The following is a 15,215-nucleotide window of genomic DNA, read 5'->3' as shown; positions in this document are numbered from 1 at the left end:
TCTGATCTGGTCCACGGGAGAGGGAGGAAAGAAGATGTAGGACTTACGTCAATGGCTCGTTACGGAATAGGATAACCGAGATAATAAAATTCTTCCTCTTCCGTCTATATCCCCGGTTTTTTCTACCACTGCTGTTTCATCCACACCGCCATTGGCGGGCCTCAAGCAGTCATTGGATCCTATATGGTAGAGGTAGATATCCCTATGGGTTACTGAATCCTCCTCAGACAGCCTCGTTACAGCAGACGAAAGAACGAAAGCCAAATCATATCAAAGCTTTTTTCCATTTCAGAATGGATTCCTTCTTGAATAGTGATTAATAACATGGATAAGCTTACATCAACCCGTCAATCCCCCGTATATTCGATCTGTTTAATATTACTGAAATGGAAACAGACATGAGACTCATTAGCGAATCTACCCATCAAATCAATATATTCTCCATCTTTCCATTCCATATCTCCCTCTTCCACCTTTATCTATTAATTCACTCTATCATATTGGAACGAATATCATTAGCACTAGCAATTCGGGTGGTTCTAGAGAGTAGAAGGATTTTTCACAGATCACTTGTAGATTCTATTTCTTCCACATCAGAGAATAATTCTCCCAAGTCTATATCGGTAGTATCGAAGCAGGAAATAGATACTACGGTGAATACCTATTTACTTCTGGGGAAGTTGAAGTAGGAACAGAATCTCCTTCTCCTTACTACTTCTTAAGAATATTAATGACACTGAAGTAAGTAGACTAGCGAATCGATTTGGGGGATAGGGAGGAGGTAGAGGCAAACACACAGGAGGGAGTTGAAAATGAAAGAATGGAATATCAAAATTATTTTGTGAATCCTCTTGTATCGGGTAACAACCGAAAGGTATTTCGTACTTCTATTCTTAGTATTAATTGAATGACGAGGAGCCGTATGAGGTGAGAATCTCACGTACGGTTCTGTAGAGTGACACTGAAACTGACTCATCTGTCAACTATTCCACAACTACACCAAAAAAACCTAACTCTGCCCTACGGAAAGTCGCCAGAGTTCGATTAACCTCCAAGTTCGAGATAACGGCTTACATACCAGGTATTGGCCATAATTTGCAAGAACATTCCGTGGTCCTTGTGAGAGGCGGGAGGGTGAAGGACCTACCTGGTGTAAGATATCATATCGTTAGAGGAACTTTAGATGCTGTAGGAGTAAAGGATCGTAAGAAGGGGCGTTCCAGTGCGTTGCAGAACATTGTCGTAACTTGTATCATCGCAATGATTCCGTATCGGTTGTTCTGATATGTCAAATGCATAGCCGACCCGATAGTGGGAATGTTGCCAGGGGACCGAAGCCTGCTATTACGGAGATTGATTATTATCTTATTCGTGTGAAACAACTCGGTGTCCAGGGTATTGCATTCCAGTAAGTTGAGTCTTACCCGGACTCCCATTTATTTGGAAAATCTTCGAATGTCTTCTCTCTCTCAGAACGAGTTCGGACTACGATTATGGAGATTCAGTGGAGGTTTTGTGAACATTTGGTAATTGGATCAATAAACCCACGGACATTCTTGGTGAGATAAATGAAATACGGGATTTCCCTTCTCCTATTCGTGGGATGATGAAGAGGAAACGGATACTCAATGCCTAATGAGTAAATATGATTCATTGAAGTAACCCGAACTTACTTCAAGACTTTCTATTCAATCATATGGAAAGCTGCATTCGATGAAAGTCGCACGTGCAGTTTGGGGGGAGATCCTCGACTAACCGGCGGATCCACCCTACAATATGGAGTGAAAAAGCCCAAATAAGATTCTAAGATACAGTCGAGATAGAATCGGAATCCGACATATCTGTAAACTCATGTTACACCGGAGCAATGTAGCGAACAAAAAGAAAAATATAGAATCGGATCCGATTTATCGTAATCGATTAGTAAACATGTTGGTTGATCGTATTCTTAAAGATGGCAAGAAATCATTGGCTTATCAGATTCTCTATCAGGCTATGAAGCGGATTAAGGAAAAGACGAATAAGAATCCACTGTCTGTCCCGCGACAAGCAATACGTAGGGTAACTCCCGATATAGTAACAGAATCCAAACGTGTAGGTGGATCGACTTATCGAGTCCCCGTTGAAGTAGTACCTGCAGAAGGAAGAGCTTTGGCTATCCGATGGTTATTGATCGCGTGTCGAAAACGTTCAGGTCGAAGTATGGCTTTAAGATCAAGTGATGAATTAATGGATGCTGCCAGAAATTCTGGTAGTGCTGTACGGAAGAAGGAGGAGACTCACAAGGTGGCAGAAGCTAATAAGGCTTTTGCCCATTTCCGTTAGTTCCGGGTTCGTTTCAATCCACAACCTCTTATTGGTGGATTGAAACCTTCTACTCCGGAGCGCAGGGTATTAGGAATCAAGATACGCCAGAAGCATATGGATAAGCAGAAATTAAATAATGGGAGAAAGAATATCCAAGTCATAGGGGAAATTTTGTCACTGGTATAGTACCTCATGAAAAAGAGAAAGACTAGTGTCGAATCGTAAAGTCCATAACATCATCGACATGATCAACATGATCGACATGACCAAAGTGATCGACGCAATCGACGCAATCAACATGATCGACATGATCGACATGACTAGAATGATCGACACAATCGACACAATCGACATGATCGACATGATTGGCACTGCCCGCATCCCCGCGACTCCCACCATTCTCAACTATCTCCGCCTGGGGCGGACTACTCACCTCGGGGGGGGGGGGGGATGTCAGGCAACGCCAGCAGATATTTATCCTGTATGTCCCTCACCTCGAATCGATGATTGAGTCGTAGTACATCTAAGGCAAAGCTGGCATCTCCCATGATGTACTCGAGGAGCCGAACTAACGTTGACTTTCCCGTGGTTTATGATAATAAAAGGGAAATGCGTCTGAAAAGAGAGTCAAGGTTTGAAGAAGTATCGTGCGAAAACAAAGGGAAGTCTTCCCGTTTCTTCGGATATTCAATCAATATTAGATTAGTTGACACAGGTGGGATTCTGTGATATACTAGGATCAACAGGCTCATCAGCTTGGGTAATCACCAATCGTTTCGAAAACCAAAAATTACCACGACCGCAACTTTAGAAAGACGCGAAAGCGCAAGCCTATGGGGTCGCTTCTGCGACTGGATCACCAGCACTGAAAACCGTCTTTACATCGGATGGTTCGGTGTCTTAATGATTCCCACCTTATTAACCGCAACCTCTGTATTCATCATTGCTTTCATCGCAGCTCCCCCTGTAGATATCGATGGTATTCGTGAGCCTGTCTCCGGTTCTTTGCTATACGGAAACAACATTATCTCCGGTGCTATCATTCCTACTTCTGCAGCTATCGGTTTACACTTCTACCCAATCTGGGAAGCAGCTTCCGTTGATGAATGGCTATACAATGGTGGTCCTTACGAACTGATCGTTCTTCACTTCCTACTTGGTGTAGCTTGCTACATGGGTCGTGAGTGGGAACTTAGTTTCCGTTTAGGCATGCGTCCTTGGATTGCTGTTGCGTACTCAGCTCCCGTTGCAGCTGCTACCGCTGTGTTCCTGATCTACCCAATCGGTCAAGGAAGTTTCTCTGACGGTATGCCCCTAGGAATTTCTGGTACTTTCAACTTCATGATCGTTTTCCAGGCTGAGCACAACATCCTTATGCATCCCTTCCACATGTTGGGTGTAGCTGGCGTATTCGGCGGCTCTCTATTCAGTGCTATGCATGGTTCTTTGGTAACTTCTAGTTTGATCAGAGAAACTACTGAGAATGAGTCTGCTAATGCAGGTTACAAGTTCGGTCAAGAGGAAGAGACCTACAACATCGTAGCTGCTCACGGTTATTTTGGCCGTTTGATCTTCCAATATGCCAGCTTTAACAATTCTCGCTCTCTGCACTTCTTCTTAGCCGCTTGGCCCGTAGTAGGCATCTGGTTTACTGCCTTGGGTATCAGCACCATGGCATTCAACTTGAATGGTTTTAACTTCAACCAATCCGTGGTTGATAGCCAAGGTCGTGTTATTAACACCTGGGCTGATATCATCAACCGTGCTAACCTAGGTATGGAAGTTATGCATGAACGTAACGCTCATAATTTCCCTCTAGACTTAGCTTCTGTTGAAGCTCCTTCTGTAAACGGATAATACCTGTCTGGTCGTGCAGCATCACTAAATACCAAACCTCGCATAAGGTTTGGTATTTAATGGAGATTCGTCCGATGGAATGAATAGAAATAATAGTAATATCTCGCCATAATCTTACAATTATCAGTTTCCAATCTTGGATTCTGGGGAATCTTTGAAACACCCTTCTAGGATTACAGAGAATGGGAATCAAAGATATTCTCATTCTGATTAGCGGAACGCTTGTAGTCCCGTACCCACTGGAATAGATTGAGAATACATTTTTCACCTAACATATTTTTTCTTGTATTAATATATAGACGAATAATACGTACGCGCATCGAATGAATGACCCTAGTAGATCTTGTTCTCTCCCAGTTAAGAAAGCTGAATAGGGAAAGTAGGGGGCGGACGTAGCCAAGTGGATCAAGGCAATGGATTGTGGATCCATCACGCGCGGGTTCAATCCCCGTCGTTCGCCCATCAGGTTGGAGAACTCGTCTTTATCACTCGGAATAAAATAAGTTGATGAGGAGATAGATAAGACATAGATAGGTTTCTTCAACAATTCGAGATTCCCGAGACAGCTTCAGGTAGGTACGAATACACCCACAAATCACCACATCGAAAGTACTCACTCCATTGGGCCTTGAATCTTTCGATATTATCTATATAATGGAATGTGAGAGGTGGGTAGTATCTACCACATATAGATAAAGTGAAGAGAGATCATGAGGTAAGAGAAGTGGGAGAAGAAAAAGTAAGAAGTCCAGATTTATTCTCTGAAGTTCCGAAGTTAGCAGAAACCGATGGATTCCACTACTCATTTGAATCATTGAAAAATCAAGATCTAGGGGAATTTCTAATTGGTCTATTCTCCAGTTATGAACCCTCCATCAAATTATTTGACTTATGAATTCTGAGTTCAATCTTTTTACGGAATCTGCGCGATTCAATGAAGCGGGGTAATAGCGTGACTCCGGGAATCCTGATGTTACTAACAATACCAATTCCTATGCATCGTTCAGGTGAGAGAAATTTGATCGAAGGAGGTTCTATAGATCTAGCGAAACTAATTAATAGAACTGGTGGAGTAGTAAAAAAACCAGCAACAAATTCTGTTGAATCCTTCTATCCTCTTTCTCTATCAATAAGATGCTCACCTGCTGAAAAGGATAGAAAGGGAAAGACACGTAATTCTTACTATTCGGATTCAAACGGAAATATTTCCACAACTTCGACGAGGGAAGAACCGCAAGTTCCCATATATAGTGCGATGGATCCTTCGGTTTCAGATGGATGGAGGGTCCGGCTGATGAGGGATCCACTCCCCATCAAGAATATATCCAGAGATGTGACTGAGAGGATTGAAAAATCACTGGGGGATAAGAATCTAGAAGATTCAAATGAGTTTTTTGAATTCTATATAAATGTGATACTTCGTAAGGATGACTGTTACTAAAATGATTCTGATTCGTTACTTCTCCGGAAAATCCATGACAAGCAAAGGGTTAATTGGCTACAAACAGCAACATTAAGAAGCGATTCCTTCATTCCCGTAATATCGGACTTTTGGGACAAAATGTTACTCGAATCCAGGGATTCAGTAGATCGGCAGGGAGATGAATCACCGTTCTATTCCGAGCGGAAGGGTCTCTCCAATTTGTCTCTATTTCCACCCCATAAGAATACAATGTCATCTCGTGATGGTGTATCCCTATCCTATAGCGATATAAGAGATTGGTTAAATTCCATTGACGAGGGGAGTTGGACACTATTCCGGGATTACGCCGATTTTTATATGTGGCATTCCTGTCACCAAAGTCCTTCTCCATGGAATAAGGATGAGCGCGAATTGAATCTAACGAGATCTCTCTTAGAAAAGAGATTTATCGAACTTGATTATCTATCGGATAATCAATTACTCACTGAGGTACCAAGTATATTACTAGAAATTTCCTGTGGTTTCTCGAAGTATGTCTCCTCACAAATAGAGACATCTAGAGAATTGGAGGCTTTTCATAGCAACTCAAGGGATGAGTCTGATTCCAGAAATCAGAAGGTTGGGAAGGAGATACCTATCGAAGATACTTGTTTATCTAGTTGAAGTGAGGAGAGAAATCCAGAATATGATTCAATGAAAAGATCTGGAAATGGCTTTGTAGGCAGTTACTCTCCGGAGGAAAGAGCAATATCCACTGATGATTCTCCAGAGGCGGTGAGTCACGGCTTTTCAACAGAATCATCTATACATGAACTAGGTATGGGTCCCACCGCCGATGGAACTCCTATTAAGACATATTTGGCAGAAGAATGATATAAGAATTCCGTGTCTTTCGGTATCGGAAGAATATCTCATTTATGGAAAGTAGAGAGAGATTGTCGGCATTTTACACTCGACTCTCCTTTATTGTTGGGAGATCCTTTCTCCCCTTCTGTAGCGGGAATAGCAGAAAATGATTCCAATAAATGTATTGATTCTTCCTAGAATCGTAAGTGGTTCTTCCAATTATTGGGGTTAGATTCCCACGGAAATGAGGGGGAATTTTCTATTCTACACGCCTATTCACAACTAATAAATGAATCAAGAAACCGACTGACTGGATTTCTTTTAAGAGTTAAAAAATCGAATTTGATTTCCAGTAAGGTAAGAATTGGTAGTAGTAGCGAGGAACCTAGGAAAGCCTTTCTATCGAGAGGAGATCTATCATTTGGTGGAATACTTGACGAGGAATCAGAGATGCAAAATGGCGCATACTTCGATCTTGATAAGATTATTTCAAACCGTTTAGAGATCCTTTTCGATGTACCTGTAGAAAGAACTGATGGAAGTGAAAATCCTACTTTTTCAGATGAATCGGGAGAGGGAGGTAACATATCTTCAACATACTCTCTAGTTAGGGTATATGAACGAAATAGGTTAATATCTCTCTACTCAGTATACACGCTCTTTTCGCGTGACTATTTCTGTACATTAGCTAGTGAATATCTATCCAGAATCAACTATCAATTGGGTAGCCGGGAGGGGGGCGAGGGATCTACTGGTGTAACAAGAATTGCAATTGAATAGAGATTATTGGAATGGAGGGGTAACATAGAGCGTTTGTTGCATGAATGTATTATTTCCCCAATTGATGAATATCCAGATGTTCGGTCAAATGTGCACAGGTGGCTTGATACAATCAGAGACTTGTCTTTTTCCCCTTCCAAGAGAGTATTCGCAGAAATAAGATCCGACTTAGGTAGATCAATCTATGATCTGTCGATATTAGCACTAAATAATATTGGTATCACTATTCGTAGTACGGCTGGGAGGAACAACAAGTATCCCAAGGAATTTACCAATATATCATCTATTTACCGAATCATTATTCCCAAGTATATTAGTGAAGAAGCTTCGACAGATGGGATTGATTATCTTGTCTATAAATTGAACAATATAGATTATCCACTGCTTGATTTCCTTCTGAGTTCACTCAACCTCGATGAGAAGATATCCTTTCTCAAGAGAATCTTCGGTAGAAAAGATAGTTTCTTCATCGAGTCCGGATTGTTAATGGATGAAGAATCGGTAGGCTCCTCAATCTTCCTAAAACCCGCAGTTAATCCATTTCTTGTTGAATCATCCTGTATCGAATGTATTGGAACAAAACTCCCGAATGGTGCTTATTCCGCTACGGGAAGGCAGGATTGGGATCTGTTTCTGGATAATTTGAATTATGGGAAAGGTTCGAATAGGAATATTGGGAGTATTTCGGGATCCATTTCCGATGAAGTAGATACACCAAACTTTATAGATTACTCGCATTTACCCGTATTGAACTGTGCCGGAAGGGATTTTATCTCAATAATCAGAAGAAGGGATTCGTTGGTTGGAGGATACAGCAGTAGTTACTCTGACATCTTAGAGAATTCGTATACGGGCTCCGGTGATGAAGTCATCCCATCTCTTGAAATAGGATCCTTAGATACAAAAAATATCACTTCATCTATTCAATCCCAAGTGTCTGATTCGTTGTTACCCAATTCCTCGCAACGAACGGAAAGGGAAACTATTGATCATATACTCGCAACAACCGAATCGACTCCATCTGATCTGGATGAATCTGCGATACCACCACTAACTCATTCAGATAGATTTCTTGACTCTATTTCGGATCTAAGAGGACTACTGACGGGGTTGAACTTATCTCCTCGCGAAACGGGAGATTCGTCTCTATCTTCATGTGGTAGCGATGGAAATTACTTGGAAAGAACATTGATAAACTCTAAGCTATCGGCTGATTGGCGATCTCGACCCCGTCTCAAAAATTCGGGAGTGGATCAAGTCGATTCGGAGGGATCCATTGAGAAGAGATCAAACTCGAGGAATGATTCTATTGGGAATCAATTCTATCAAAATGATTCACACATTGGTTATTTTTGGGAATCAGAAGAATCTGAGACGCTTTATTGGTCAAAGAAATTCTCATTATGCAGCAGTGTAGCATCAAGATCTCCAACAGGATTAACTGGAGAGAAGGTTCTGTACGAAAATACGAGGCTTGCAGATACACGTGTCTAAAAAGAACCTATTCTTCCATCTCATCTCATTAATTTCGATGAGTTATCAAAGGATTTAAACAAATATAAGATCTCTTGGATCTTTTGGAGAGACAATATCTGCGAGAAATGGAGCCCATTCGGAGAATATATACCTCGGTTTTTCACCCCTAACTGGTGGAGATACTTTTATGATCTGATTAGAGAGATATATCCAGAAATAGTACTCAAAGTAAGTGATGACTTGAATTACACTTTCCCCGGAATTACGGAAAGAGTTGCTGAGGATATAGGTAATGCTAGAGCTTGTTTATCGTTAAGCCTAAGATCAAGATTCAGAAACGATTCCATCAGTAACGTATTATCTAAAATAGATCTCTCTATTTTCGAAGAAATTACTAACTAAACGCAGGTGTCGCATTCGAGATGGTCAGTCTTTAGATTTTCGAATAAGTATGCCCCATCCTACCTCGTTTTCTCGATATTATTTGTTCTTGCATTTCTCAAGCATTATTTATCTGCTGTTTCGGGTTCCAATTCCCCTCACTTGTGGAAACGTTTCAATATCACCGGATATTTAATAGACCCAATGCGTGGGTTTTATCTGGAAAAGGTAATGTATTCTCCCTCGACAAGGTAAATGTAAACGAAAGATCTACTGATACATTCCCTGAAGAGATTCCTGAATTATACAAATAATATAATCTTCTATTACCTTGTGAAAAATGAACTAGATTCGTGGATACTTCGTAGGAAAAGCTCCGACACCCTTAAGATTAATAAACAATTACTGACTCAATATCTAGTGACAAATAAAACTATTTCCAAGTATGAATCGAAATTAAATTCCAATTACGATTCATTGAGCGGTGGGATTAATCACGAACCCACCCCAGAAGAAGGATCTAATCTTTTGTCATACCTACTTCGGATTCGTCAAAATGATCTATCAAATTACGAGATCTGTGAGTTGGATCCTGCGGAGAAGTGGGCTCTTCTTGCCCTTGAAAGAAATATTCTCCTTTCAGCGACAATGAGACGAAAAGGCATTCCGAATATTCCATGTCGTGACGTACCTATTTTGCTTTCATCAGGATTATTACCATCTGAAGGAGTTCCACTAGTAGGACCCATAGAAACTGGACGATCTTATGTAGTTAGGGATATAGCATCCAATTCCTACTTTCCGTCGGTGAGACTGCCATTGAGGAAGTTGTTATACAACAGATCATATTTCAATAATGTACGTGGGACTTTCATTTCGAAACAGAGCGTAAACCGATTGAATCTTATTTTTGCAATAGCAAAAGAGATGTCTCCCTGTACGATATGGATTCAAGACATTCATGAGTTGAATGTTAATCGCCTGTATCACAGATTAGAAGCCGATCCCAGATTCTTACTCTGCCTAATATTGAGGAGTATCGGTAATGGGCGCAGGAATCCTTGCATTCGCAAGAATCTCGTTATTGCTTCGACTCATGTACCTGCAAAGGTAGATCCAGCTTCAATAGCTCCGAATTGGTCGAACTAATTGATAAATCTCCGAGGGTCTAACAGGCGTCAGCGTCAAAAAGAATTGTCAATTCTCTCGCGTGTCAAAGGCTTTGAAATAGAAGCTGATCCCTCTTTTCTCGAAGGTACTGGGTCTGGAACTACGGGTTATAGCAAACGAGATCTATTTTCTCCTGCTAATGAAGCATTATTAATCACTACTTCTAGAAGAAGAAAGATTGTATCCGATAGTGCAATTAAATTAGCTTTACGTAGACAAAATTCAATTGTTACGTATATAGGTAACGGAATCCGATTCGGTTCTGGATATGAAATACTTCCTTACAATATAGGAAAAGCTATTCTGAAAAATGGTTTGATAGATACTTCCCCTGCAGATCCCTCATTTATTGGTAGTAATACACTGAAGAAGAGGTTTTACCACTTGTATAACTGGTATTTGGAACCTTTAATAACCGAGTCAACAATTAAGGAATTCGCTATACTTCCGCATATCTTAGGGCTATTGGCCGGATTAGCAGCTCGTGATCCTTGGTTCGGAATGGATATGAGAGAGGAAGAGAATCTCGTTGTTATTGATAAAGTTGTAGAGAATGATTCTAACTTAGCCTGTGGTATCTCGGAAAACCTTTTGAGGGATTTCTTATGTTCAGAAATCTGTAGAAGTAGAAGTCAATTCGCTAATAGTCCTCCTCTTCCTTCTTCCATCGAACCCAGGTATTCTCCAGATATAATCTCTGCGAGTCGTTCTTATAAATCTACAAAGAAGGGGGTGTCTAAGATTCCAACTGATTCTGAAATGGAACAGTCGAGTGAAGTAGACTCGATTCCGAAGGAAGTGTCGCGTGGGATTACTTGGTCCCCCAAATTTTGGCGTTTTGGTTTCATGCGAAGTGGCAGTTATGAATCGATAAGAGTATTATCCGAATCGAATAATTTGTATAATTCGATCTTTTTTCATCGGAATCAGGATCAAATCCCCCAACGGGATTTCGAATTGAATAAGATTAAGTCTAGTGGAAAGAAATCGCATAAGAGAAAAGGATATCTTTTCAGTTACAAGAGAGCCTCGGGTAAATCGAGACAAAGAGACATTAAAAGATTAGAAAATTAATTGGATAATCTATCATTACGCGAGCAATTTCTTGAATTAGGAATCCCCAACTCATCTAATCAATACGAAACGCAATGTAATCGATCCGATGAACCAATTCTATTCCTGGGGGGGCGCTTCACCTGGGATCCCATGCTTCTATCTCAGCCGGATCATAACATTCCCTCTTCACGTCATAGTTTATTAGCGAAACAAGAACTGGTACGGAGGCTTTATGTTACTTACGGTACGAGGAGGGAGCGCGAGAAACATTTCTCAAATGAAAAGATTAGAAATTTCTTTCTTCTTCGTGGATATGACCGGAAATCGATAACTGAATTATCTACCAAGCGGTGGAAGAATTTCCCTTCGGGTGAAGAACGACACTTTGAATACGTCAAAGAAACCTAATTCATGCATATATATTTGCAATACCCGCAGATATTTGTTCCTATTCACTCGTATCAAAGCATTCCAATGGAAGATTTGCAAGAGCGATTCCTTCGTTTCAGGCTTATGGTTCATAGAGATAGATGGATGAGACGGAATCGTCACTCATCCAAAGATTTTCTCATTCATAACATGTTGTTTGAAAGTTACCACTACCTATTCAATCTATTTCGATTTAGTGGGACGTCACCGGATCGAATAACAAGACAATTATTGAATGGGAATTCGATATCGCATCATAAAATCTCGGATATTCTTGACTCAGTCTGGATCCCTAGCAATATATAGGGCTATTCAGGATTCGAATTGGTGAAAGGAAGATACATCTTTTCCCCTTACTGATGCAATAACTTCTGCTTATAGAATTCCGGATAATTACTAAGTTATAGATCACCTTCGGAGTCTTCCTATTCGGGAGATGGAAGCAACATTCGAAATCAAGAAGGAGTAGGAATCTCTTATATGGAAAATGTAGGAAGTAGTTCGTAGAGGACGTAGTAGTTTTCCAACATCCTTATCGGAACAAATCCTTGATGAAGATGTCGATCCATTCTGTTTGAGATTCTCCGGAGATTCAATTTCTCGGTGATCAACGGTAATATGGGGAGGAAGGAGGGGCATTCCCCTCATTCATCTTTACATTCCAAAAATTCATTCTAAAGTTTGGATTTTCCCGTATCCAACTAGATAATCAGGATTTCAAGTCCTTTCCATTGTTTCCATTGGAAGGGCTCTAAGGACCCCGGGTCCTTAGGGGATGGACCATCTAACCGAATCCCAAAATTTTAGTTCATTCAAATTCACTAATAGGGATTCTTGGTGACATCCTAACTAATGCCCCGACTAACTACTAGGATTTCTGGTCCTAGTCCAGATACTGGGGTCTCGTGACGCAGTTTCATCACACTCTAATTGGCTACTACGACTTTCAGTCCCACCTCAGGTACTAGGATTTTTAGTCCCCTCGAAGGATTTCAAGTCCCCCGTCTTCTTCAAGGATTTCCAGTCCTGTCTTCTTCAAGGATTTGAAGTCCCCTGATAAGGATTTCTAGTCCCGTTGAAAGACCTACTTGGATCTCCTCGAATCTCGGGATTCTGAGTCCCAGCCTCACTTGAGAAAGAAGCAGAAGGTGTTTCCTATTCGATACCTAATACTTCATATCCAAATCCCCGGACGGCGGAGAATTCTGGTCTCAATAATCAACAATCGGAGGATTTGCATCCCCATGTTTGAGGGTTGGGCACTGGAAAGACCAGAATCCTCCGAGGATTTTTCTTCCTATTGGGAGTTTGGGAGGCACCGGAGAGACCACTTGTCTCTCGAATCGAGGAGGTATTTCGAGTGCTCATTTGGGAGATAAGCAAATCAATTGAATGTGAATCTTTAGTGGTAGAGAGAATAAATCTTTGATAAATCTTTTAGTATATAAGGGTTCGATCTGAATAAGGGTACGAGACCTTCTGCCCCGAGGAAGTATTTCGAGTGCTCATTTGGGAGATAAGCAAATCAATTGAATGTGAATCTTTAGTGGTAGAGAGGATAAATCTTTGATAAAGCTTTTAGTAGATAAGGGTTCGATCTGAATAAGTGTACGAGACCTCCTACCCCGAGGAGGTACTCATTTGGGAGATAAGCAAATCAATTGAATGTGAATCTCTAGTGGTAGAGAGGATAAATCTTTGATAAACCTTTGAATAGATAAGGGTTCGATCTGAATAAGGGTACGAGACCTCCTACCCCGAGGAGGTACTCATTTGGGAGATAAGCAAATCAATTGAATGTGAATCTCTAGTGGTAGAGAGAATAAATCTTTGATAAACCTTTGATAAAGCTTTTAGTAGATAAGGGTTCGATCTGAATAAGGGTACGAGACCTTCTGCCCCGAGGAGGATTCGGACCTCCACGCTCTTCAGCACCAAATTTTGAATCTGGCGTGTCTACCATTTCACCATCGAGGCTCTACTCCTTATTCCTTACCTTTTTACTTCCCACCACCCCATCTTTCTCTATGGATGGGGTCCGGAATATGTTTCTATCAATTCGATCCTAGTCCCTCATCAAAAGCAACCCTTTACTTATTTTTCCCAATCTTATTTCTTCGTCTCTCTATATCGAAAAGGATTTCCAGTCCCCTGGAGGGACTTCTAGTCCCCCTGCTGAAGGATTTATAGTTCTCTCCAAGGATTTTCAGTCCTCCTGTTGAAGGATTTCCAGTCCCCGGGAAGAAAAAAGGATCCATAAATTTGTTCTGTATCGATTCCATCCCAGCTCCTCGTCAAGAGCAAACCCTTTCTCCTCCTCTACCGATCCTGTTTCTTCGTCTCTCTCCATCTATAAGGATTTGAAGTCCTGTCTTATTCAAGGATTTCCAGTCCTCTTCAGGGATTTCAAGTCCCCCGTCTTATCCAAGGATTTATAGTCCTCTTCAGGGATTTCAAGTCCCCTGTCTTATCCAAGGATTTATAGTCCTCTTCAGGGATTTCAAGTCCCCTGTCTTATCCAAGGATTTATAGTCCTCTTCAGGGATTTCAAGTCCCCTGTCTTATCCAAGGATTTATAGTCCTCTTCAGGGATTTCAAGTCCCCTGTCTTATCCAAGGATTTGAAGTCCTCTTAAGGGATTTCAAGTCCCCTGTCTTATTCAAGGATTTCCAGTCCTGTCTTATCCAAGGATTTATAGTCCTCTTAAGGGATTTCAAGTCCCCCGTACTCTTCAGGGATTTCAAGTCCCCCGTACTCTTAAGGGATTTCAAGTCCCCCGTACTCTTAAGGGATTTCAAGTCCCCCGTACTCTTAAGGGATTTCAAGTCCCCTGTCTTATCCAAGGATTTCCAGTCCCCTGAGAAGGATTTCAAGTCCCCCGCCCCCGATAAGGATTTCAAGTCCCCCGCCCCCGATAAGGATTTCAAGTCCCCCGATAAGGATTTGAAGTCCTCTTCAAGGATTTTCAGTCCCCTGAGAAGGATTTCGAGTCCTTTGAGAAGGATTTGAAGTCCCCTGAGAAGGATTTCAAGTCCCCTTTCTTCTTTAAGGATTTGAAGTCCTCTTCAAGGATTTTCAGTCCCCTGAAGAGGATTTCAAGTCCCCTGTCTTCTTTCTTTAAGGATTTGAAGTCCTCTTCAAGGATTTTCAGTCCCCTGAAGAGGATTTCAAGTCCCTTTTCTTCTTTAAGGATTTGAAGTCCTCTTCAAGGATTGTCAGTTCCCTGAAGAGGATTTCAAGTCCCTTTTCTTCTTTAAGGATTTGAAGTCCTCTTCAAGGATTGTCAGTTCCCTGAAGAGGATTTCAAGTCCCTTTTCTTCTTTAAGGATTTGAAGTCCTCTTCAAGGATTGTCAGTTCCCTGAAGAGGATTTCAAGTCCCCTGTCTTCTTTAAGGATTTGAAGTCCTCTTCAAGGATTTTCCGTCCACTGAAAAGGATTTCAAGTCCAAGGATTTCCAGTCCCCTGGAAGGGTCTATGAATCGGACTAGA

Source organism: Dipteris shenzhenensis, unplaced genomic scaffold (genome assembly GCF_047967505.1).
Source record: "Dipteris shenzhenensis isolate YYH24624 ecotype China unplaced genomic scaffold, Dip_SZ_1.0 scaf0413, whole genome shotgun sequence".
NCBI classification, from domain to species: domain Eukaryota; kingdom Viridiplantae; phylum Streptophyta; class Polypodiopsida; order Gleicheniales; family Dipteridaceae; genus Dipteris; species Dipteris shenzhenensis.
This window is presented reverse-complemented; position numbering follows the sequence as displayed.